At 44.3% G+C, this 23,866-nt stretch overlaps 14 non-coding genes across 14 annotated transcripts; all 14 read right to left on the bottom strand.

The window, feature by feature from the left end:
• Positions 1-1,024: 1,024 nt before the first annotated feature.
• Positions 1,025-1,215, bottom strand: LOC141183169 (U2 spliceosomal RNA). The gene has a single exon (XR_012258172.1). It is a non-coding gene; the product is annotated as a U2 spliceosomal RNA (small nuclear RNA).
• A 1,115-nt stretch (positions 1,216-2,330) lies between these two features.
• Positions 2,331-2,521, bottom strand: LOC141184027 (U2 spliceosomal RNA). Its single transcript, XR_012258824.1, has one exon. It is a non-coding gene; the product is annotated as a U2 spliceosomal RNA (small nuclear RNA).
• A 1,115-nt stretch (positions 2,522-3,636) lies between these two features.
• On the bottom strand, positions 3,637-3,827 carry LOC141184026 (U2 spliceosomal RNA). The gene has a single exon (XR_012258823.1). It is a non-coding gene; the product is annotated as a U2 spliceosomal RNA (small nuclear RNA).
• A 1,117-nt stretch (positions 3,828-4,944) lies between these two features.
• On the bottom strand, positions 4,945-5,135 carry LOC141184024 (U2 spliceosomal RNA). Its single transcript, XR_012258822.1, has one exon. It is a non-coding gene; the product is annotated as a U2 spliceosomal RNA (small nuclear RNA).
• Positions 5,136-6,250: 1,115 nt separating this feature from the next.
• On the bottom strand, positions 6,251-6,441 carry LOC141183170 (U2 spliceosomal RNA). The gene has a single exon (XR_012258173.1). It is a non-coding gene; the product is annotated as a U2 spliceosomal RNA (small nuclear RNA).
• Positions 6,442-7,553: 1,112 nt separating this feature from the next.
• Positions 7,554-7,744, bottom strand: LOC141184023 (U2 spliceosomal RNA). Its single transcript, XR_012258821.1, has one exon. It is a non-coding gene; the product is annotated as a U2 spliceosomal RNA (small nuclear RNA).
• Positions 7,745-8,859: 1,115 nt separating this feature from the next.
• On the bottom strand, positions 8,860-9,050 carry LOC141183252 (U2 spliceosomal RNA). The gene has a single exon (XR_012258247.1). It is a non-coding gene; the product is annotated as a U2 spliceosomal RNA (small nuclear RNA).
• Positions 9,051-10,162: 1,112 nt separating this feature from the next.
• Positions 10,163-10,353, bottom strand: LOC141183193 (U2 spliceosomal RNA). Its single transcript, XR_012258194.1, has one exon. It is a non-coding gene; the product is annotated as a U2 spliceosomal RNA (small nuclear RNA).
• A 1,115-nt stretch (positions 10,354-11,468) lies between these two features.
• On the bottom strand, positions 11,469-11,659 carry LOC141184022 (U2 spliceosomal RNA). The gene has a single exon (XR_012258820.1). It is a non-coding gene; the product is annotated as a U2 spliceosomal RNA (small nuclear RNA).
• A 1,118-nt stretch (positions 11,660-12,777) lies between these two features.
• LOC141184021 (U2 spliceosomal RNA) lies at positions 12,778-12,968 on the bottom strand. Its single transcript, XR_012258819.1, has one exon. It is a non-coding gene; the product is annotated as a U2 spliceosomal RNA (small nuclear RNA).
• Positions 12,969-14,083: 1,115 nt separating this feature from the next.
• On the bottom strand, positions 14,084-14,270 carry LOC141183460 (U2 spliceosomal RNA). The gene has a single exon (XR_012258405.1). It is a non-coding gene; the product is annotated as a U2 spliceosomal RNA (small nuclear RNA).
• A 6,130-nt stretch (positions 14,271-20,400) lies between these two features.
• Positions 20,401-20,591, bottom strand: LOC141183176 (U2 spliceosomal RNA). Its single transcript, XR_012258178.1, has one exon. It is a non-coding gene; the product is annotated as a U2 spliceosomal RNA (small nuclear RNA).
• A 1,115-nt stretch (positions 20,592-21,706) lies between these two features.
• On the bottom strand, positions 21,707-21,897 carry LOC141184020 (U2 spliceosomal RNA). Its single transcript, XR_012258818.1, has one exon. It is a non-coding gene; the product is annotated as a U2 spliceosomal RNA (small nuclear RNA).
• A 1,115-nt stretch (positions 21,898-23,012) lies between these two features.
• Positions 23,013-23,203, bottom strand: LOC141183175 (U2 spliceosomal RNA). The gene has a single exon (XR_012258177.1). It is a non-coding gene; the product is annotated as a U2 spliceosomal RNA (small nuclear RNA).
• Positions 23,204-23,866: the final 663 nt, after the last annotated feature.

The following is a 23,866-nucleotide window of genomic DNA, read 5'->3' as shown; positions in this document are numbered from 1 at the left end:
TGTTGTCAACCTCTAGATCCCTTACATGCCTGCACTTTTCGGCTTGCTGCTGCTGCAATCCACGCGTTTTAGATCTGCATAACTCCACCTCTTTAAACACAGCACCTTCACCCCCTGCTGTTCCCACCCGCCTCAACACCGTTGGAAGGGAGGAGAACCAATTAAGGCGGGGGGTGGGGTGGAACGAGCAGCTGTCTACCCTTAGCAGGAGGGCTCCTGATTACATACCTCTCCTGCTGCTGCTGCTGCTGGCTGTCCAGCAGCAGACTGAAGGTGGCTGCTGCTGTGCACAGGTATATAAAGGCTCAGAGCCTATTATGACACGCGCAGCCAGCGTTCCATTGCCACATTCCATCTACTGCAGGCAGGATACCTGGCTGGCTGAATGTCGCTGAGAAGCTCACAGAGACCGCCATAAGCAACAGTTTAACAGAATGCCACAGACTAATCAACCAAACTTTTTGGGTTGGGTTCTCTTTTATAGTCTGTAGGCATTAAATGAAAGAAGTCAGTGTTCCAGCAGAAGGAGACAACGTTTCAGAAAAGGCATTGTAGCAAAACAAAAAAAAAATTTTAAGCGCAGCAGAGTAACCAGCGCACATACCTGTTAGCTCAGGTGAGTTTAAAAGGCTGCTGTTGATAACAAGGGCATTTGCTAAATAGATGGTGTGTGTGCAACAATATACTGAAAGGTCAATTATATTGTGCAGCTTATCTCACCACCTGTAGTTATTTAGGTGAAAGCTCCAAAATGCTTGCCTAATATGTCTGTTTATCCAAAAGGAAGTAAAAAGGGAGAGCTAGAAAGATAGCATTGCATCACATTACATGGCAATGCAATGCACAGTTGCTGAAGTTGAACCAAAATGAGCTTGTAATCTGGCTTCTGCAACTTTGAACATGAAAAATCCAATGAGGAGAAGAAAAGCAAAACCAAAGAGTCCATCCCAAAATCCGACAAACAAACAAAATGAACAAAAAACATTGAATTCAATTCTTTCTGATTTTAGAAACTGCATTAAAGAAGGGGTGCACCGGTCCTGGAGATACTGCAATACCAGGTCAATGCGTGGAGTGGACAGAGCAAGCTCTTTTTCCATCTCCCTGTTCTAAAAATCCATTTAATATATGGTCCCCAGATAGGGGACGTATCAGATATTAAACTGATAAGAACAGATACTACACTTGATCTTAGCCAAAAGGCCGAGAAACGATAACCAGAATTGGTTTCAAACTACGGAGCCACCCAAGGATCCTGAAAAGTCCATTTGTGGAGATGAGCTCCTGGACTCCCGTTAAGAAGACATGTTGTCAACCTCTAGATCCCTTACATGCCTGCACTTTTCGGCTTGCTGCTGCTGCAATCCACGCGTTTTAGATCTGCATAACTCCACCTCTTTAAACACAGCACCTTCACCCCCTGCTGTTCCCACCCGCCTCAACACCGTTGGAAGGGAGGAGAACCAATTAAGGCGGGGGGTGGGGTGGAACGAGCAGCTGTCTACCCTTAGCAGGAGGGCTCCTGATTACATACCTCTCCTGCTGCTGCTGCTGCTGGCTGTCCAGCAGCAGACTGAAGGTGGCTGCTGCTGTGCACAGGTATATAAAGGCTCAGAGCCTATTATGACACGCGCAGCCAGCGTTCCATTGCCACATTCCATCTACTGCAGGCAGGATACCTGGCTGGCTGAATGTCGCTGAGAAGCTCACAGAGACCGCCATAAGCAACAGTTTAACAGAATGCCACAGACTAATCAACCAAACTTTTTGGGTTGGGTTCTCTTTTATAGTCTGCAGGCATTAAATGAAAGAAGTCAGTGTTCCAGCAGAAGGAGACAACGTTTCAGAAAAGGCATTGTAGCAAACCAAAAAAGAAATTTTAAGCGCAGCAGAGTAACCAGCGCACATACCTGTTAGCTCAGGTGACTTTAAAAGGCTGCTGTTGATAACAAGGGCATTTGCTAAATAGATGGTGTGTGTGCAACAATATACTGAAAGGTCAATTATATTGTGCAGCTTATCTCACCACCTGTAGTTATTTAGGTGAAAGCTCCAAAATGCTTGCCTAATATGTCTGTTTATCCAAAAGGAAGTAAAAAGGGAGAGCTAGAAAGATAGCATTGCATCACATTACATGGCAATGCAATGCACAGTTGCTGAAGTTGAACCAAAATGAGCTTGTAATCTGGCTTCTGCAACTTTGAACATGAAAAATCCAATGAGGAGAAGAAAAGCAAAGCCAAAGAGTCCATCCCAAAATCCGACAAACAAGCAAAATGAACAAAAAACATTGAATTCAATTCTTTCTGATTTTAGAAACTGCATTAAAGAAGGGGTGCACCGGTCCTGGAGATACTGCAATACCAGGTCAATGCGTGGAGTGGACAGAGCAAGCTCTTTTTCCATCTCCCTGTTCTAAAAATCCATTTAATATATGGTCCCCAGATAGGGGACGTATCAGATATTAAACTGATAAGAACAGATACTACACTTGATCTTAGCCAAAAGGCCGAGAAGCGATAACCAGAATTGGTTTCAAACTACGGAGGCACCCAAGGATCCTGAAAAGTCCATTTGTGGAGATGAGCTCCTGGACTCCCGTTAAGAAGACATGTTGTCAACCTCTAGATCCCTTACATGCCTGCACTTTTCGGCTTGCTGCTGCTGCAATCCACGCGTTTTAGATCTGCATAACTCCACCTCTTTAAACACAGCACCTTCACCCCCTGCTGTTCCCACCCGCCTCAACACCGTTGGAAGGGAGGAGAACCAATTAAGGCGGGGAGTGGGGTGGAACGAGCAGCTGTCTACCCTTAGCAGGAGGGCTCCTGATTACATACCTCTCCTGCTGCTGCTGCTGCTGGCTGTCCAGCAGCAGACTGAAGGTGGCTGCTGCTGTGCACAGGTATATAAAGGCTCAGAGTCTATTATGACACGCGCAGCCAGCGTTCCATTGCCACATTCCATCTACTGCAGGCAGGATACCTGGCTGGCTGAATGTCGCTGAGAAGCTCACAGAGACCGCCATAAGCAACAGTTTAACAGAATGCCACAGACTAATCAACCAAACTTTTTGGGTTGGGTTCTCTTTTATAGTCTGCAGGCATTAAATGAAAGAAGTCAGTGTTCCAGCAGAAGGAGACAACGTTTCAGAAAAGGCATTGTAGCAAACCAAAAAAGAAATTTTAAGCGCAGCAGAGTAACCAGCGCACATACCTGTTAGCTCAGGTGAGTTTAAAAGGCTGCTGTTGATAACAAGGGCATTTGCTAAATAGATGGTGTGTGTGCAACAATATACTGAAAGGTCAATTATATTGTGCAGCTTATCTCACCACCTGTAGTTATTTAGGTGAAAGCTCCAAAATGCTTGCCTAATATGTCTGTTTATCCAAAAGGAAGTAAAAAGGGAGAGCTAGAAAGATAGCATTGCATCACATTACATGGCAATGCAATGCACAGTTGCTGAAGTTGAACCAAAATGAGCTTGTAATCTGGCTTCTGCAACTTTGAACATGAAAAATCCAATGAGGAGAAGAAAAGCAAAGCCAAAGAGTCCATCCCAAAATCCGACAAACAAGCAAAATGAACAAAAAACATTGAATTCAATTCTTTCTGATTTTAGAAACTGCATTAAAGAAGGGGTGCACCGGTCCTGGAGATACTGCAATACCAGGTCAATGCGTGGAGTGGACAGAGCAAGCTCTTTTTCCATCTCCCTGTTCTAAAAATCCATTTAATATATGGTCCCCAGATAGGGGACGTATCAGATATTAAACTGATAAGAACAGATACTACACTTGATCTTAGCCAAAAGGCCGAGAAGCGATAACCAGAATTGGTTTCAAACTACGGAGCCACCCAAGGATCCTGAAAAGTCCATTTGTGGAGATGAGCTCCTGGACTCCCGTTAAGAAGACATGTTGTCAACCTCTAGATCCCTTACATGCCTGCACTTTTCGGCTTGCTGCTGCTGCAATCCACGCGTTTTAGATCTGCATAACTCCACCTCTTTAAACACAGCACCTTCACCCCCTGCTGTTCCCACCCGCCTCAACACCGTTGGAAGGGAGGAGAACCAATTAAGGCGGGGGTGGGGTGGAACGAGCAGCTGTCTACCCTTAGCAGGAGGGCTCCTGATTACATACCTCTCCTGCTGCTGCTGCTGCTGCTGGCTGTCCAGCAGCAGACTGAAGGTGGCTGCTGCTGTGCACAGGTATATAAAGGCTCAGAGCCTATTATGACACGCGCAGCCAGCGTTCCATTGCCACATTCCATCTACTGCAGGCAGGATACCTGGCTGGCTGAATGTCGCTGAGAAGCTCACAGAGACCGCCATAAGCAACAGTTTAACAGAATGCCACAGACTAATCAACCAAACTTTTTGGGTTGGGTTCTCTTTTATAGTCTGCAGGCATTAAATGAAAGAAGTCAGTGTTCCAGCAGAAGGAGACAACGTTTCAGAAAAGGCATTGTAGCAAACCAAAAAAGAAATTTTAAGCGCAGCAGAGTAACCAGCGCACATACCTGTTAGCTCAGGTGAGTTTAAAAGGCTGCTGTTGATAACAAGGGCATTTGCTAAATAGATGGTGTGTGTGCAACAATATACTGAAAGGTCAATTATATTGTGCAGCTTATCTCACCACCTGTAGTTATTTAGGTGAAAGCTCCAAAATGCTTGCCTAATATGTCTGTTTATCCAAAAGGAAGTAAAAAGGGAGAGCTAGAAAGATAGCATTGCATCACATTACATGGCAATGCAATGCACAGTTGCTGAAGTTGAACCAAAATGAGCTTGTAATCTGGCTTCTGCAACTTTGAACATGAAAAATCCAATGAGGAGAAGAAAAGCAAAGCCAAAGAGTCCATCCCAAAATCCGACAAACAAGCAAAATGAACAAAAAACATTGAATTCAATTCTTTCTGATTTTAGAAACTGCATTAAAGAAGGGGTGCACCGGTCCTGGAGATACTGCAATACCAGGTCAATGCGTGGAGTGGACAGAGCAAGCTCTTTTTCCATCTCCCTGTTCTAAAAATCCATTTAATATATGGTCCCCAGATAGGGGACGTATCAGATATTAAACTGATAAGAACAGATACTACACTTGATCTTAGCCAAAAGGCCGAGAAGCGATAACCAGAATTGGTTTCAAACTACGGAGCCACCCAAGGATCCTGAAAAGTCCATTTGTGGAGATGAGCTCCTGGACTCCCGTTAAGAAGACATGTTGTCAACCTCTAGATCCCTTACATGCCTGCACTTTTCGGCTTGCTGCTGCTGCAATCCACGCGTTTTAGATCTGCATAACTCCACCTCTTTAAACACAGCACCTTCACCCCCTGCTGTTCCCACCCGCCTCAACACCGTTGGAAGGGAGGAGAACCAATTAAGGCGGGGGGTGGGGTGGAACGAGCAGCTGTCTACCCTTAGCAGGAGGGCTCCTGATTACATACCTCTCCTGCTGCTGCTGCTGCTGGCTGTCCAGCAGCAGACTGAAGGTGGCTGCTGCTGTGCACAGGTATATAAAGGCTCAGAGCCTATTATGACACGCGCAGCCAGCGTTCCATTGCCACATTCCATCTACTGCAGGCAGGATACCTGGCTGGCTGAATGTCGCTGAGAAGCTCACAGAGACCGCCATAAGCAACAGTTTAACAGAATGCCACAGACTAATCAACCAAACTTTTTGGGTTGGGTTCTCTTTTATAGTCTGTAGGCATTAAATGAAAGAAGTCAGTGTTCCAGCAGAAGGAGACAACGTTTCAGAAAAGGCATTGTAGCAAAACAAAAAAAAAATTTTAAGCGCAGCAGAGTAACCAGCGCACATACCTGTTAGCTCAGGTGAGTTTAAAAGGCTGCTGTTGATAACAAGGGCATTTGCTAAATAGATGGTGTGTGTGCAACAATATACTGAAAGGTCAATTATATTGTGCAGCTTATCTCACCACCTGTAGTTATTTAGGTGAAAGCTCCAAAATGCTTGCCTAATATGTCTGTTTATCCAAAAGGAAGTAAAAAGGGAGAGCTAGAAAGATAGCATTGCATCACATTACATGGCAATGCAATGCACAGTTGCTGAAGTTGAACCAAAATGAGCTTGTAATCTGGCTTCTGCAACTTTGAACATGAAAAATCCAATGAGGAGAAGAAAAGCAAAACCAAAGAGTCCATCCCAAAATCCGACAAACAAGCAAAATGAACAAAAAACATTGAATTCAATTCTTTCTGATTTTAGAAACTGCATTAAAGAAGGGGTGCACCGGTCCTGGAGATACTGCAATACCAGGTCAATGCGTGGAGTGGACAGAGCAAGCTCTTTTTCCATCTCCCTGTTCTAAAAATCCATTTAATATATGGTCCCCAGATAGGGGACGTATCAGATGTTAAACTGATAAGAACAGATACTACACTTGATCTTAGCCAAAAGGCCGAGAAACGATAACCAGAATTGGTTTCAAACTACGGAGCCACCCAAGGATCCTGAAAAGTCCATTTGTGGAGATGAGCTCCTGGACTCCCGTTAAGAAGACATGTTGTCAACCTCTAGATCCCTTACATGCCTGCACTTTTCGGCTTGCTGCTGCTGCAATCCACGCGTTTTAGATCTGCATAACTCCACCTCTTTAAACACAGCACCTTCACCCCCTGCTGTTCCCACCCGCCTCAACACCGTTGGAAGGGAGGAGAACCAATTAAGGCGGGGGGTGGGGTGGAACGAGCAGCTGTCTACCCTTAGCAGGAGGGCTCCTGATTACATACCTCTCCTGCTGCTGCTGCTGGCTGTCCAGCAGCAGACTGAAGGTGGCTGCTGCTGTGCACAGGTATATAAAGGCTCAGAGCCTATTATGACACGCGCAGCCAGCGTTCCATTGCCACATTCCATCTACTGCAGGCAGGATACCTGGCTGGCTGAATGTCGCTGAGAAGCTCACAGAGACCGCCATAAGCAACAGTTTAACAGAATGCCACAGACTAATCAACCAAACTTTTTGGGTTGGGTTCTCTTTTATAGTCTGCAGGCATTAAATGAAAGAAGTCAGTGTTCCAGCAGAAGGAGACAACGTTTCAGAAAAGGCATTGTAGCAAACCAAAAAAGAAATTTTAAGCGCAGCAGAGTAACCAGCGCACATACCTGTTAGCTCAGGTGAGTTTAAAAGGCTGCTGTTGATAACAAGGGCATTTGCTAAATAGATGGTGTGTGTGCAACAATATACTGAAAGGTCAATTATATTGTGCAGCTTATCTCACCACCTGTAGTTATTTAGGTGAAAGCTCCAAAATGCTTGCCTAATATGTCTGTTTATCCAAAAGGAAGTAAAAAGGGAGAGCTAGAAAGATAGCATTGCATCACATTACATGGCAATGCAATGCACAGTTGCTGAAGTTGAACCAAAATGAGCTTGTAATCTGGCTTCTGCAACTTTGAACATGAAAAATCCAATGAGGAGAAGAAAAGCAAAGCCAAAGAGTCCATCCCAAAATCCGACAAACAAGCAAAATGAACAAAAAACATTGAATTCAATTCTTTCTGATTTTAGAAACTGCATTAAAGAAGGGGTGCACCGGTCCTGGAGATACTGCAATACCAGGTCAATGCGTGGAGTGGACAGAGCAAGCTCTTTTTCCATCTCCCTGTTCTAAAAATCCATTTAATATATGGTCCCCAGATAGGGGACGTATCAGATATTAAACTGATAAGAACAGATACTACACTTGATCTTAGCCAAAAGGCCGAGAAGCGATAACCAGAATTGGTTTCAAACTACGGAGCCACCCAAGGATCCTGAAAAGTCCATTTGTGGAGATGAGCTCCTGGACTCCCGTTAAGAAGACATGTTGTCAACCTCTAGATCCCTTACATGCCTGCACTTTTCGGCTTGCTGCTGCTGCAATCCACGCGTTTTAGATCTGCATAACTCCACCTCTTTAAACACAGCACCTTCACCCCCTGCTGTTCCCACCCGCCTCAACACCGTTGGAAGGGAGGAGAACCAATTAAGGCGGGGGGTGGGGTGGAACGAGCAGCTGTCTACCCTTAGCAGGAGGGCTCCTGATTACATACCTCTCCTGCTGCTGCTGCTGCTGGCTGTCCAGCAGCAGACTGAAGGTGGCTGCTGCTGTGCACAGGTATATAAAGGCTCAGAGCCTATTATGACACGCGCAGCCAGCGTTCCATTGCCACATTCCATCTACTGCAGGCAGGATACCTGGCTGGCTGAATGTCGCTGAGAAGCTCACAGAGACCGCCATAAGCAACAGTTTAACAGAATGCCACAGACTAATCAACCAAACTTTTTGGGTTGGGTTCTCTTTTATAGTCTGCAGGCATTAAATGAAAGAAGTCAGTGTTCCAGCAGAAGGAGACAACGTTTCAGAAAAGGCATTGTAGCAAACCAAAAAAGAAATTTTAAGCGCAGCAGAGTAACCAGCGCACATACCTGTTAGCTCAGGTGAGTTTAAAAGGCTGCTGTTGATAACAAGGGCATTTGCTAAATAGATGGTGTGTGTGCAACAATATACTGAAAGGTCAATTATATTGTGCAGCTTATCTCACCACCTGTAGTTATTTAGGTGAAAGCTCCAAAATGCTTGCCTAATATGTCTGTTTATCCAAAAGGAAGTAAAAAGGGAGAGCTAGAAAGATAGCATTGCATCACATTACATGGCAATGCAATGCACAGTTGCTGAAGTTGAACCAAAATGAGCTTGTAATCTGGCTTCTGCAACTTTGAACATGAAAAATCCAATGAGGAGAAGAAAAGCAAAGCCAAAGAGTCCATCCCAAAATCCGACAAACAAGCAAAATGAACAAAAAACATTGAATTCAATTCTTTCTGATTTTAGAAACTGCATTAAAGAAGGGGTGCACCGGTCCTGGAGATACTGCAATACCAGGTCAATGCGTGGAGTGGACAGAGCAAGCTCTTTTTCCATCTCCCTGTTCTAAAAATCCATTTAATATATGGTCCCCAGATAGGGGACGTATCAGATATTAAACTGAGAAGAACAGATACTACACTTGATCTTAGCCAAAAGGCTGAGAAGCGATAACCAGAATTGGTTTCAAACTACGGAGCCACCCAAGGATCCTGAAAAGTCCATTTGTGGAGATGAGCTCCTGGACTCCCGTTAAGAAGACATGTTGTCAACCTCTAGATCCCTTACATGCCTGCACTTTTCGGCTTGCTGCTGCTGCAATCCACGCGTTTTAGATCTGCATAACTCCACCTCTTTAAACACAGCACCTTCACCCCCTGCTGTTCCCACCCGCCTCAACACCGTTGGAAGGGAGGAGAACCAATTAAGGCGGGGGGTGGGGTGGAACGAGCAGCTGTCTACCCTTAGCAGGAGGGCTCCTGATTACATACCTCTCCTGCTGCTGCTGCTGGCTGTCCAGCAGCAGACTGAAGGTGGCTGCTGCTGTGCACAGGTATATAAAGGCTCAGAGCCTATTATGACACGCGCAGCCAGCGTTCCATTGCCACATTCCATCTACTGCAGGCAGGATACCTGGCTGGCTGAATGTCGCTGAGAAGCTCACAGAGACCGCCATAAGCAACAGTTTAACAGAATGCCACAGACTAATCAACCAAACTTTTTGGGTTGGGTTCTCTTTTATAGTCTGCAGGCATTAAATGAAAGAAGTCAGTGTTCCAGCAGAAGGAGACAACGTTTCAGAAAAGGCATTGTAGCAAACCAAAAAAGAAATTTTAAGCGCAGCAGAGTAACCAGCGCACATACCTGTTAGCTCAGGTGAGTTTAAAAGGCTGCTGTTGATAACAAGGGCATTTGCTAAATAGATGGTGTGTGTGCAACAATATACTGAAAGGTCAATTATATTGTGCAGCTTATCTCACCACCTGTAGTTATTTAGGTGAAAGCTCCAAAATGCTTGCCTAATATGTCTGTTTATCCAAAAGGAAGTAAAAAAGGAGAGCTAGAAAGATAGCATTGCATCACATTACATGGCAATGCAATGCACAGTTGCTGAAGTTGAACCAAAATGAGCTTGTAATCTGGCTTCTGCAACTTTGAACATGAAAAATCCAATGAGGAGAAGAAAAGCAAAGCCAAAGAGTCCATCCCAAAATCCGACAAACAAGCAAAATGAACAAAAAACATTGAATTCAATTCTTTTTGATTTTAGAAATTGCATTAAAGAAGGGGTGCACCGGTCCTGGAGATACTGCAATACCAGGTCAATGCGTGGAGTGGACAGAGCAAGCTCTTTTTCAATCTCCCTGTTCTAAAAATCCATTTAATATATGGTCCCCAGATAGGGGACGTATCAGATATTAAACTGATAAGAACAGATACTACACTTGATCTTAGCCAAAAGGCCGAGAAGCGATAACCAGAATTGGTTTCAAACTACGGAGCCACCCAAGGATCCTGAAAAGTCCATTTGTTGAGATGAGCTCCTGGACTCCCGTTAAGAAGACATGTTGTCAACCTCTAGATCCCTTACATGCCTGCACTTTTCGGCTTGCTGCTGCTGCAATCCACGCGTTTTAGATCTGCATAACTCCACCTCTTTAAACACAGCACCTTCACCCCCTGCTGTTCCCACCCGCCTCAACACCGTTGGAAGGGAGGAGAACCAATTAAGGCGGGGGGTGGGGTGGAACGAGCAGCTGTCTACCCTTAGCAGGAGGGCTCCTGATTACATACCTCTCCTGCTGCTGCTGCTGCTGGCTGTCCAGCAGCAGACTGAAGGTGGCTGCTGCTGTGCACAGGTATATAAAGGCTCAGAGCCTATTATGACACGCGCAGCCAGCGTTCCATTGCCACATTCCATCTACTGCAGGCAGGATACCTGGCTGGCTGAATGTCGCTGAGAAGCTCACAGAGACCGCCATAAGCAACAGTTTAACAGAATGCCACAGACTAATCAACCAAACTTTTTGGGTTGGGTTCTCTTTTATAGTCTGCAGGCATTAAATGAAAGAAGTCAGTGTTCCAGCAGAAGGAGACAACGTTTCAGAAAAGGCATTGTAGCAAACCAAAAAAGAAATTTTAAGCGCAGCAGAGTAACCAGCGCACATACCTGTTAGCTCAGGTGAGTTTAAAAGGCTGCTGTTGATAACAAGGGCATTTGCTAAATAGATGGTGTGTGTGCAACAATATACTGAAAGGTCAATTATATTGTGCAGCTTATCTCACCACCTGTAGTTATTTAGGTGAAAGCTCCAAAATGCTTGCCTAATATGTCTGTTTATCCAAAAGGAAGTAAAAAGGGAGAGCTAGAAAGATAGCATTGCATCACATTACATGGCAATGCAATGCACAGTTGCTGAAGTTGAACCAAAATGAGCTTGTAATCTGGCTTCTGCAACTTTGAACATGAAAAATCCAATGAGGAGAAGAAAAGCAAAGCCAAAGAGTCCATCCCAAAATCCGACAAACAAGCAAAATGAACAAAAAACATTGAATTCAATTCTTTCTGATTTTAGAAACTGCATTAAAGAAGGGGTGCACCGGTCCTGGAGATACTGCAATACCAGGTCAATGCGTGGAGTGGACAGAGCAAGCTCTTTTTCCATCTCCCTGTTCTAAAAATCCATTTAATATATGGTCCCCAGATAGGGGACGTATCAGATATTAAACTGATAAGAACAGATACTACACTTGATCTTAGCCAAAAGGCCGAGAAGCGATAACCAGAATTGGTTTCAAACTACGGAGCCACCCAAGGATCCTGAAAAGTCCATTTGTGGAGATGAGCTCCTGGACTCCCGTTAAGAAGACATGTTGTCAACCTCTAGATCCCTTACATGCCTGCACTTTTCGGCTTGCTGCTGCTGCAATCCACGCGTTTTAGATCTGCATAACTCCACCTCTTTAAACACAGCACCTTCACCCCCTGCTGTTCCCACCCGCCTCAACACCGTTGGAAGGGAGGAGAACCAATTAAGGCGGGGGGTGGGGTGGAAAGAGCAGCTGTCTACCCTTAGCAGGAGGGCTCCTGATTACATACCTCTCCTGCTGCTGCTGCTGCTGCTGGCTGTCCAGCAGCAGACTGAAGGTGGCTGCTGCTGTGCACAGGTATATAAAGGCTCAGAGCCTATTATGACACGCGCAGCCAGCGTTCCATTGCCACATTCCATCTACTGCAGGCAGGATACCTGGCTGGCTGAATGTCGCTGAGAAGCTCACAGAGACCGCCATAAGCAACAGTTTAACAGAATGCCACAGACTAATCAACCAAACTTTTTGGGTTGGGTTCTCTTTTATAGTCTGCAGGCATTAAATGAAAGAAGTCAGTGTTCCAGCAGAAGGAGACAACGTTTCAGAAAAGGCATTGTAGCAAACCAAAAAAGAAATTTTAAGCGCAGCAGAGTAACCAGCGCACATACCTGTTAGCTCAGGTGAGTTTAAAAGGCTGCTGTTGATAACAAGGGCATTTGCTAAATAGATGGTGTGTGTGCAACAATATACTGAAAGGTCAATTATATTGTGCAGCTTATCTCACCACCTGTAGTTATTTAGGTGAAAGCTCCAAAATGCTTGCCTAATATGTCTGTTTATCCAAAAGGAAGTAAAAAGGGAGAGCTAGAAAGATAGCATTGCATCACATTACATGGCAATGCAATGCACAGTTGCTGAAGTTGAACCAAAATGAGCTTGTAATCTGGCTTCTGCAACTTTGAACATGAAAAATCCAATGAGGAGAAGAAAAGCAAAGCCAAAGAGTCCATCCCAAAATCCGACAAACAAGCAAAATGAACAAAAAACATTGAATTCAATTCTTTCTGATTTTAGAAACTGCATTAAAGAAGGGGTGCACCGGTCCTGGAGATACTGCAATACCAGGTCAATGCGTGGAGTGGACAGAGCAAGCTCTTTTTCCATCTCCCTGTTCTAAAAATCCATTTAATATATGGTCCCCAGATAGGGGACGTATCAGATATTAAACTGATAAGAACAGATACTACACTTGATCTTAGCCAAAAGGCCGAGAAGCGATAACCAGAATTGGTTTCAAACTACGGAGCCACCCAAGGATCCTGAAAAGTCCATTTGTGGAGATGAGCTCCTGGACTCCCGTTAAGAAGACATGTTGTCAACCTCTAGATCCCTTACATGCCTGCACTTTTCGGCTTGCTGCTGCTGCAATCCACGCGTTTTAGATCTGCATAACTCCACCTCTTTAAACACAGCACCTTCACCCCCTGCTGTTCCCACCCGCCTCAACACCGTTGGAAGGGAGGAGAACCAATTAAGGCGGGGGGTGGGGTGGAACGAGCAGCTGTCTACCCTTAGCAGGAGGGCTCCTGATTACATACCTCTCCTGCTGCTGCTGCTGCTGGCTGTCCAGCAGCAGACTGAAGGTGGCTGCTGCTGTGCACAGGTATATAAAGGCTCAGAGCCTATTATGACACGCGCAGCCAGCGTTCCATTGCCACATTCCATCTACTGCAGGCAGGATACCTGGCTGGCTGAATGTCGCTGAGAAGCTCACAGAGACCGCCATAAGCAACAGTTTAACAGAATGCCACAGACTAATCAACCAAACTTTTTGGGTTGGGTTCTCTTTTATAGTCTGCAGGCATTAAATGAAAGAAGTCAGTGTTCCAGCAGAAGGAGACAACGTTTCAGAAAAGGCATTGTAGCAAACCAAAAAAGAAATTTTAAGCGCAGCAGAGTAACCAGCGCACATACCTGTTAGCTCAGGTGAGTTTAAAAGGCTGCTGTTGATAACAAGGGCATTTGCTAAATAGATGGTGTGTGTGCAACAATATACTGAAAGGTCAATTATATTGTGCAGCTTATCTCACCACCTGTAGTTATTTAGGTGAAAGCTCCAAAATGCTTGCCTAATATGTCTGTTTATCCAAAAGGAAGTAAAAAGGGAGAGCTAGAAAGATAGCATTGCATCACATTACATGGCAATGCAATGCACAGTTGCTGAAGTTGAACCAAAATGAGCTTGTAATCTGGCTTCTGCAACTTTGAACATGAAAAATCCAATGAGGAGAAGAAAAGCAAAGCCAAAGAGTCCATCCCAAAATCCGACAAACAAGCAAAATGAACAAAAAACATTGAATTCAATTCTTTCTGATTTTAGAAACTGCATTAAAGAAGGGATGCACCGGTCCTGGAGATACTGCAATACCAGGTCAATGCGTGGAGTGGACAGAGCAAGCTCTTTTTCCATCTCCCTGTTCTAAAAATCCATTTAATATATGGTCCCCAGATAGGGGACGTATCAGATATTAAACTGATAAGAACAGATTTTTTTTTTTTTTTTTTTCCCTCAGATGGGGAAATCCACGGTCTATAGTCACGACCAAAGGAACTTCCTTCCAAACAGCTGCATCATCTCAACGACACAAATGCTGCTCCCATCATCACCGGAAAATTTTTATTTCTTCTTTTTAAACCTTACACAGAAAACAAGATCAAGAAGTATTTACAAAATATCTCCACTTTTTAACTTTCCATATTCCCTCCGCATCCACTTCCCCTCTCCTCTTTTTGTCCCATAGGAAACACACATACATCTTCCCCATAATCACCTTCACACTATCCTTTACAGCAATTTCCTTCCTTTTAAACACATACACATTCCTCACATCCCATAACACTTCCTTTATACACGCAAGCATCAACCACAAGACTCTTTCCTTCGTCCCATCACATATTCCCAAACCAAACATAAACAACTCAAAGGACAACAAATTCACACCACACAATTCTTTACACAAAGGCCCCATTCTCCCAATCACATCTCTAGCATACTGGCAATTCCAAAAAACATGCAACACACTTTCCCTTCCACCACAGCCATTTCTTGGACACGTTTCACTCCTCACTAAACCTCTATTCCTCTGAAACTCTCTTACTGGCAACACTCCATGCAAAGACTGCCACACAACCTCACTCTGCTTATTTGTCATACCACCCATCCGCACCTTCTTCCATACTTTTTGCACATCACACCCTCTCACCAAATTTATTCCACTCTCCATTTCTCTACACTCAATCATCCTGTACACAGCCTTCTTATTTCCCAACAACCTCACATCCACATCACACAACTCATACTTCACCAAAAACTTATAAACCCACACATACCACACGGGCACCTCAAAAGCAACCGGACACCGCAAATCCCTCTCTCTCCACTTCAAACGAAAAGAATAAGCCCCAAATAAATATCCACACATACATGAAAACTTTCCATCGCCCATAATCACTTTCAGCACAAACACCACAATATTCACACCCAAAAAAACTTCTAAATTTGGAAAACCCAAACCACCTTTCTCCATACGCTTCACCAACACTTCCCTCCGCGCCCTCTCCATTTTAGAATTCCACAAAAAAACAAACAAAATCCTATTCAATCCTCTCAAAACCATATAACCTGGTGGAAACACAACTGCAACATATAAAAAAATAGGCAACACCACGCTTTTAATGACTAAGATTTTTCCAAAGAAAGTAAGGCTTCTCAACTTCCAAAAACATAACTTCTTTTCAACCTTCTCTTTCGCGTCATCCCAACTTTCTTTCCCATCCAATCTTTCTGAAAACTTCACTCCCAAAACCTTAATGGGCCCACTCACTACGTTCACACCTACATCTCTACTCAAAATACCACTTCCAAAAACCTTACACTCACTCTTTTCCCAATTCACTTTAAATGCAGACGCACCACAAAAGATAGACACTAACAACTTCACCCGCCTCACCGAACATTCAGAATCACATAATACACACACGTCATCCATATAACCACTCACCTTCCACTCTCTTCCTCCACCTCCCGGCACTTGCACACCTCGAACCACTTTATCCTTCCTCAACATACACAACAAAGGTTCAATTGCACAAATAAAAGCCACAGGGGATAACGGACACCCCTGCCTCACGCCCGAATGCACATTCACTCTCCTACCGACATAACCGTTCATTAAAACACAACTATAAATATCTGTATATAGACTTCTCACTCTCCCAACAAAATCAGCAGGAAAACCCATTCTCAGCAACACTCTAAACAAAAAACCATGCGACAACCTATCATACGCCTTTTCAAAATCCAGGCTCAACAAAAACACACTCTTCTTCCGGCTCATACAATCCCATAGACAATCTCTCAATATACACACACACTCGTGAATCCGTCTCCCAGGTACTGCACAACACTGCTCATCCCCAATCACACTCTCTATCACATCACGCATCCTATTTGCCATTAATTTTGCGTAGATCTTATAATCACAGTTCAATAATGTTATTGGCCTCCAGTTTTTCAGACTCTTCAAATCACCCTTTTTCGGAATCAATACAACCATACCTGCACGCATACTACCTGCCACCTCCATATTTTCCCACATATACTTACAAAAATCCACAAAATCACTCCCAATCACATCCCACATCATGCGGTAAAATTCTACTGGAAGACCATCCTCCCCCGGCGTCTTATTCAAAGCCATACTACACATAACCTTCCATACTTCATCACTTGTCACAGCATCCATCAGCCTCTCTCTTTCCGCCTCATTCAATTTACTCTCTAACGTACTCAAAACATCATTCTCCAAACACTCATCCCTCCACTTTACAGCATACAAATCCTCATAAAACTTTGCCACTTCCTCACACATATCCTCTCCACTCACCTCGCTTCCATCTGCTCCATTCAACACACACATATTTTGCTTTTTCCCAAAAACCTTCTTGAAAAAAAAACGTGAACATTTTTCATCATACTCCAAATTATCAACTTTTGCTCTAAAGACAATACTCCTCCATTTTTCCAACAAGAACTCATGAACCTCCTTTTTCACTTGTAAAATATCCTCCTCCACCTCCATCCCTCCCTCCCTCAATTTATACAAGAAACTTAAACGTGCATTTAAACTCACAAAATGTCTCCTCTTGACTGCTGCCATCTTATAACCCAAATTTTTGAAAAAAATTTTTGTCTGTTTTTTAACCCAATCCCACCACCCACAAACATTCCCAAAACCATTTTTACACTCACACCACTCCTCATACCGTCTTGCATATTCCTTTCTTACTTCCTCATACTCCAATAACTTAACATTCAACTTCCACAAACCTTTCCCAAACACCCCATTCACATTCACATCCAACTCACACGACATGCACACATGATCTGAAAACAAAACATTCTCCTGCTTATAGTCAACAGGAATCATATTTTTTGAAATACAACAGTAATCCAATCTAGATTGTATTCTTCCACTTTCGGAAAAGAAGGTATTTAACAAAGGCCTCACTTTACATACACTTTGCATATCATGCAAATCAAAATCACTAACCAACTCTAACAAAGTTTTCCCAGACACATCCACATTCACTCTCCCCACATCACAATTCATATCACCCACAATCACCACAGGCATTCTTCCCGGAACAAAAAGTTTAATTTTTTCAAATAACTTTTTCCGGTCATTTTTCTCCACCGGCGCATAAACATTAATAACACAAAATTTAACATTTTTATACTCAAAATTTGCTAAAATGCACCTCCCCACATCAATCACCACATAATCACTCAAAACCACCTCCCTCCCTTTAACTAAAATCCCCACACCATCATTTTTATTACATGCACTCCCCGACCACACAGATGCTCCATGAGACCATTCATCTCCTCTCACCCCATCCACCACTCCACACTCTTGCAAACAAAAAATCGATGCATTCTTCATAGCCAAAAAATCAAAAATTGCAGCCCTCCTGGCCTTATTTTTAAACACTCTCACATTTTGTGAAATTATAGTAAAACCCATTTTTTCCTTTTTTAAACCTCCTAAAAAAAACGAAAACAGAAAAGTTACAAAAACACTACAAAAACTCCACTCACAAGAAAAAGCCTTTGACTTAAGTCAAAGCTTATAATAGGCATTATCACGCATATTGCAAGGCAACCTTAACCAGCACCCCCACTATCTTCTTCCACCATCTGAACCGAGCAACTCGTTTCCGAGCCGCTAGCAGCATCACCATCACCCCACCTTGCTTTCTTGGCACCCACTTTTCGCTGCGGTGCCTTGATATCTTCTTCATCATTTGCCCCACCACCCTCCCTGTGACATTTTCTACTCCCCCCACCCTCATCGGAGAAGTACTCCTCAATATTCTCAGGATCTGAAGGGTGTGATGACCCTTCCCCAGTTTCCATACAATCTGCAGCATCTACAACGTCCTGAAAGTCCAACGTATCCGGACACCTTCCTTCTCCCGCTGCATTCATCTGCCCCTCCATTCTCCTCAATTCTTTCACAAGCTCCTTCTCCATTTTAGGTGCCTTTTTCTCCTTCTGGTAAGCAGGCCTCAGACTCACAGTTTCAGGGGCAGACCTTTCACTCCGCCTCCTCTGCTCTCTCTCCATTCTAGCAGTTTCTCTTTCTATCTGCTGCAAAACCCTCCTCTCCTCCTCCTCCTTTTTCCTCTCCTTATCAGTTTTCCTGGGCACACCCTGCGGGCAATCTTTAAACATGTGCTCACCACTTCCACACATGTCACAAGCCTTGGGCTTCGGGCACGCACTTGCCACATGCCCCTCCTCTTTGCAGTTACGGCAACATTGCCCTTTCTTACATGCATCCTGCACATGTCCAAAGCAGTAACATTTCCTGCAATACATAGGCTGCCCTACATAGTAAAGGAAGCCCCTATGTCCCGCCACAGAAAAATTCGCAGGAGGATGTCTAAAGCCTCCCACACTTCCAGGATCCTTCTTCAGTTTCACCCGAAACTTGTATTTGCAGTTGAAAATACCTAAAGAATTAAACTGCTTTTCCCCTTTACGCACATAATCACAGTACCGTGCAAGGAAGCCTTCAAGCAATGCTGGCTCAGTAAAAGGGTTATAAACTGTTACCCACACAATCTTTTCTTGAAGTCCAAACAAGGGTTCAAACCACACCCCTTCCAAGAAAGGATCATCAGTGTGACTCCGAAGCCACTCAAACACATCAAGGCAGGTATTTTCTTCTACAAAAGTCACGTCATATGTACCTGATTTAGGAAACTCGTTGACGCTGTAGAAGTCGCCTCGTTTTGCTCCAGCTTTTCCTTCCAAAAGTTTCTCCACGATGAAGGACACATTATTCCTCTCGGAAACTGATGGATCCACTCCAATTCGGATAGTATTCTTCACGAAGTTCATCTTCAAAACCTGTCGGTATAATACCACAGAAAATCGCCAAATCCTTTCGCAAAAAGGCCTGGATTCCTCCAGAGAACTCGCACCTATCAGGCTGCAACCAAATGGTCTTAGCCAAAAGGCCGAGAAACGATAACCAGAATTGGTTTCAAACTACGGAGCCACCCAAGGATCCTGAAAAGTCCATTTGTGGAGATGAGCTCCTGGACTCCCGTTAAGAAGACATGTTGTCAACCTCTAGATCCCTTACATGCCTGCACTTTTCGGCTTGCTGCTGCTGCAATCCACGCGTTTTAGATCTGCATAACTCCACCTCTTTAAACACAGCACCTTCACCCCCTGCTGTTCCCACCCGCCTCAACACCGTTGGAAGGGAGGAGAACCAATTAAGGCGGGGGGTGGGGTGGAACGAGCAGCTGTCTACCCTTAGCAGGAGGGCTCCTGATTACATACCTCTCCTGCTGCTGCTGCTGGCTGTCCAGCAGCAGACTGAAGGTGGCTGCTGCTGTGCACAGGTATATAAAGGCTCAGAGCCTATTATGACACGCGCAGCCAGCGTTCCATTGCCACATTCCATCTACTGCAGGCAGGATACCTGGCTGGCTGAATGTCGCTGAGAAGATCACAGAGACCGCCATAAGCAACAGTTTAACAGAATGCCACAGACTAATCAACCAAACTTTTTGGGTTGGGTTCTCTTTTATAGTCTGCAGGCATTAAATGAAAGAAGTCAGTGTTCCAGCAGAAGGAGACAACGTTTCAGAAAAGGCATTGTAGCAAACCAAAAAAGAAATTTTAAGCGCAGCAGAGTAACCAGCGCACATACCTGTTAGCTCAGGTGAGTTTAAAAGGCTGCTGTTGATAACAAGGGCATTTGCTAAATAGATGGTGTGTGTGCAACAATATACTGAAAGGTCAATTATATTGTGCAGCTTATCTCACCACCTGTAGTTATTTAGGTGAAAGCTCCAAAATGCTTGCCTAATATGTCTGTTTATCCAAAAGGAAGTAAAAAGGGAGAGCTAGAAAGATAGCATTGCATCACATTACATGGCAATGCAATGCACAGTTGCTGAAGTTGAACCAAAATGAGCTTGTAATCTGGCTTCTGCAACTTTGAACATGAAAAATCCAATGAGGAGAAGAAAAGCAAAGCCAAAGAGTCCATCCCAAAATCCGACAAACAAGCAAAATGAACAAAAAACATTGAATTCAATTCTTTCTGATTTTAGAAACTGCATTAAAGAAGGGGTGCACCGGTCCTGGGGATACTGCAATACCAGGTCAATGCGTGGAGTGGACAGAGCAAGCTCTTTTTCCATCTCCCTGTTCTAAAAATCCATTTAATATATGGTCCCCAGATAGGGGACGTATCAGATATTAAACTGATAAGAACAGATACTACACTTGATCTTAGCCAAAAGGCCGAGAAGCGATAACCAGAATTGGTTTCAAACTATGGAGCCACCCAAGGATCCTGAAAAGTCCATTTGTGGAGATGAGCTCCTGGACTCCCGTTAAGAAGACATGTTGTCAACCTCTAGATCCCTTACATGCCTGCACTTTTCGGCTTGCTGCTGCTGCAATCCACGCGTTTTAGATCTGCATAACTCCACCTCTTTAAACACAGCACCTTCACCCCCTGCTGTTCCCACCTGCCTCAACACCGTTGGAAGGGAGGAGAACCAATTAAGGCGGGGGGTGGGGTGGAACGAGCAGCTGTCTACCCTTAGCAGGAGGGCTCCTGATTACATACCTCTCCTGCTGCTGCTGCTGCTGGCTGTCCAGCAGCAGACTGAAGGTGGCTGCTGCTGTGCACAGGTATATAAAGGCTCAGAGCCTATTATGACACGCGCAGCCAGCGTTCCATTGCCACATTCCATCTACTGCAGGCAGGATACCTGGCTGGCTGAATGTCGCTGAGAAGCTCACAGAGACCGCCATAAGCAACAGTTTAACAGAATGCCACAGACTAATCAACCAAACTTTTTGGGTTGGGTTCTCTTTTATAGTCTGCAGGCATTAAATGAAAGAAGTCAGTGTTCCAGCAGAAGGAGACAACGTTTCAGAAAAGGCATTGTAGCAAACCAAAAAAGAAATTTTAAGCGCAGCAGAGTAACCAGCGCACATACCTGTTAGCTCAGGTGAGTTTAAAAGGCTGCTGTTGATAACAAGGGCATTTGCTAAATAGATGGTGTGTGTGCAACAATATACTGAAAGGTCAATTATATTGTGCAGCTTATCTCACCACCTGTAGTTATTTAGGTGAAAGCTCCAAAATGCTTGCCTAATATGTCTGTTTATCCAAAAGGAAGTAAAAAGGGAGAGCTAGAAAGATAGCATTGCATCACATTACATGGCAATGCAATGCACAGTTGCTGAAGTTGAACCAAAATGAGCTTGTAATCTGGCTTCTGCAACTTTGAACATGAAAAATCCAATGAGGAGAAGAAAAGCAAAGCCAAAGAGTCCATCCCAAAATCCGACAAACAAGCAAAATGAACAAAAAACATTGAATTCAATTCTTTCTGATTTTAGAAACTGCATTAAAGAAGGGGTGCACCGGTCCTGGAGATACTGCAATACCAGGTCAATGCGTGGAGTGGACAGAGCAAGCTCTTTTTCCATCTCCCTGTTCTAAAAATCCATTTAATATATGGTCCCCAGATAGGGGACGTATCAGATATTAAACTGATAAGAACAGATACTACACTTGATCTTAGCCAAAAGGCCGAGAAGCGATAACCAGAATTGGTTTCAAACTACGGAGCCACCCAAGGATCCTGAAAAGTCCATTTGTGGAGATGAGCTCCTGGACTCCCGTTAAGAAGACATGTTGTCAACCTCTAGATCCCTTACATGCCTGCACTTTTCGGCTTGCTGCTGCTGCAATCCACGCGTTTTAGATCTGCATAACTCCACCTCTTTAAACACAGCACCTTCACCCCCTGCTGTTCCCACCCGCCTCAACACCGTTGGAAGGGAGGAGAACCAATTAAGGCGGGGGGTGGGGTGGAACGAGCAGCTGTCTACCCTTAGCAGGAGGGCTCCTGATTACATACCTCTCCTGCTGCTGCTGCTGCTGGCTGTCCAGCAGCAGACTGAAGGTGGCTGCTGCTGTGCACAGGTATATAAAGGCTCAGAGCCTATTATGACACGCGCAGCCAGCGTTCCATTGCCACATTCCATCTACTGCAGGCAGGATACCTGGCTGGCTGAATGTCGCTGAGAAGCTCACAGAGACCGCCATAAGCAACAGTTTAACAGAATGCCACAGACTAATCAACCAAACTTTTTGGGTTGGGTTCTCTTTTATAGTCTGCAGGCATTAAATGAAAGAAGTCAGTGTTCCAGCAGAAGGAGACAACGTTTCAGAAAAGGCATTGTAGCAAACCAAAAAAGAAATTTTAAGCGCAGCAGAGTAACCAGCGCACATACCTGTTAGCTCAGGTGAGTTTAAAAGGCTGCTGTTGATAACAAGGGCATTTGCTAAATAGATGGTGTGTGTGCAACAATATACTGAAAGGTCAATTATATTGTGCAGCTTATCTCACCACCTGTAGTTATTTAGGTGAAAGCTCCAAAATGCTTGCCTAATATGTCTGTTTATCCAAAAGGAAGTAAAAAGGGAGAGCTAGAAAGATAGCATTGCATCACATTACATGGCAATGCAATGCACAGTTGCTGAAGTTGAACCAAAATGAGCTTGTAATCTGGCTTCTGCAACTTTGAACATGAAAAATCCAATGAGGAGAAGAAAAGCAAAGCCAAAGAGTCCATCCCAAAATCCGACAAACAAGCAAAATGAACAAAAAACATTGAATTCAATTCTTTCTGATTTTAGAAACTGCATTAAAGAAGGGGTGCACCGGTCCTGGGGATACTGCAATACCAGGTCAATGCGTGGAGTGGACAGAGCAAGCTCTTTTTCCATCTCCCTGTTCTAAAAATCCATTTAATATATGGTCCCCAGATAGGGGACGTATCAGATATTAAACTGATAAGAACAGATACTACACTTGATCTTAGCCAAAAGGCCGAGAAGCGATAACCAGAATTGGTTTCAAACTATGGAGCCACCCAAGGATCCTGAAAAGTCCATTTGTGGAGATGAGCTCCTGGACTCCCGTTAAGAAGACATGTTGTCAACCTCTAGATCCCTTACATGCCTGCACTTTTCGGCTTGCTGCTGCTGCAATCCACGCGTTTTAGATCTGCATAACTCCACCTCTTTAAACACAGCACCTTCACCCCCTGCTGTTCCCACCCGCCTCAACACCGTTGGAAGGGAGGAGAACCAATTAAGGCGGGGGGTGGGGTGGAACGAGCAGCTGTCTACCCTTAGCAGGAGGGCTCCTGATTACATACCTCTCCTGCTGCTGCTGCTGCTGGCTGTCCAGCAGCAGACTGAAGGTGGCTGCTGCTGTGCACAGGTATATAAAGGCTCAGAGCCTATTATGACACGCGCAGCCAGCGTTCCATTGCCACATTCCATCTACTGCAGGCAGGATACCTGGCTGGCTGAATGTCGCTGAGAAGCTCACAGAGACCGCCATAAGCAACAGTTTAACAGAATGCCACAGACTAATCAACCAAACTTTTTGGGTTGGGTTCTCTTTTATAGTCTGCAGGCATTAAATGAAAGAAGTCAGTGTTCCAGCAGAAGGAGACAACGTTTCAGAAAAGGCATTGTAGCAAACCAAAAAAGAAAT

The sequence above is a fragment of the Phyllobates terribilis genome, unplaced genomic scaffold (assembly GCF_046119375.1).
Source record: "Phyllobates terribilis strain yellow unplaced genomic scaffold, ASM4611937v1 Scaffold_38__1_contigs__length_12584779, whole genome shotgun sequence".
Lineage (NCBI taxonomy): Eukaryota > Metazoa > Chordata > Amphibia > Anura > Dendrobatidae > Phyllobates > Phyllobates terribilis.
The sequence above is the reverse complement of the archived record's forward strand: the minus strand, read 5'-3'. Positions and strand labels throughout refer to the sequence as shown.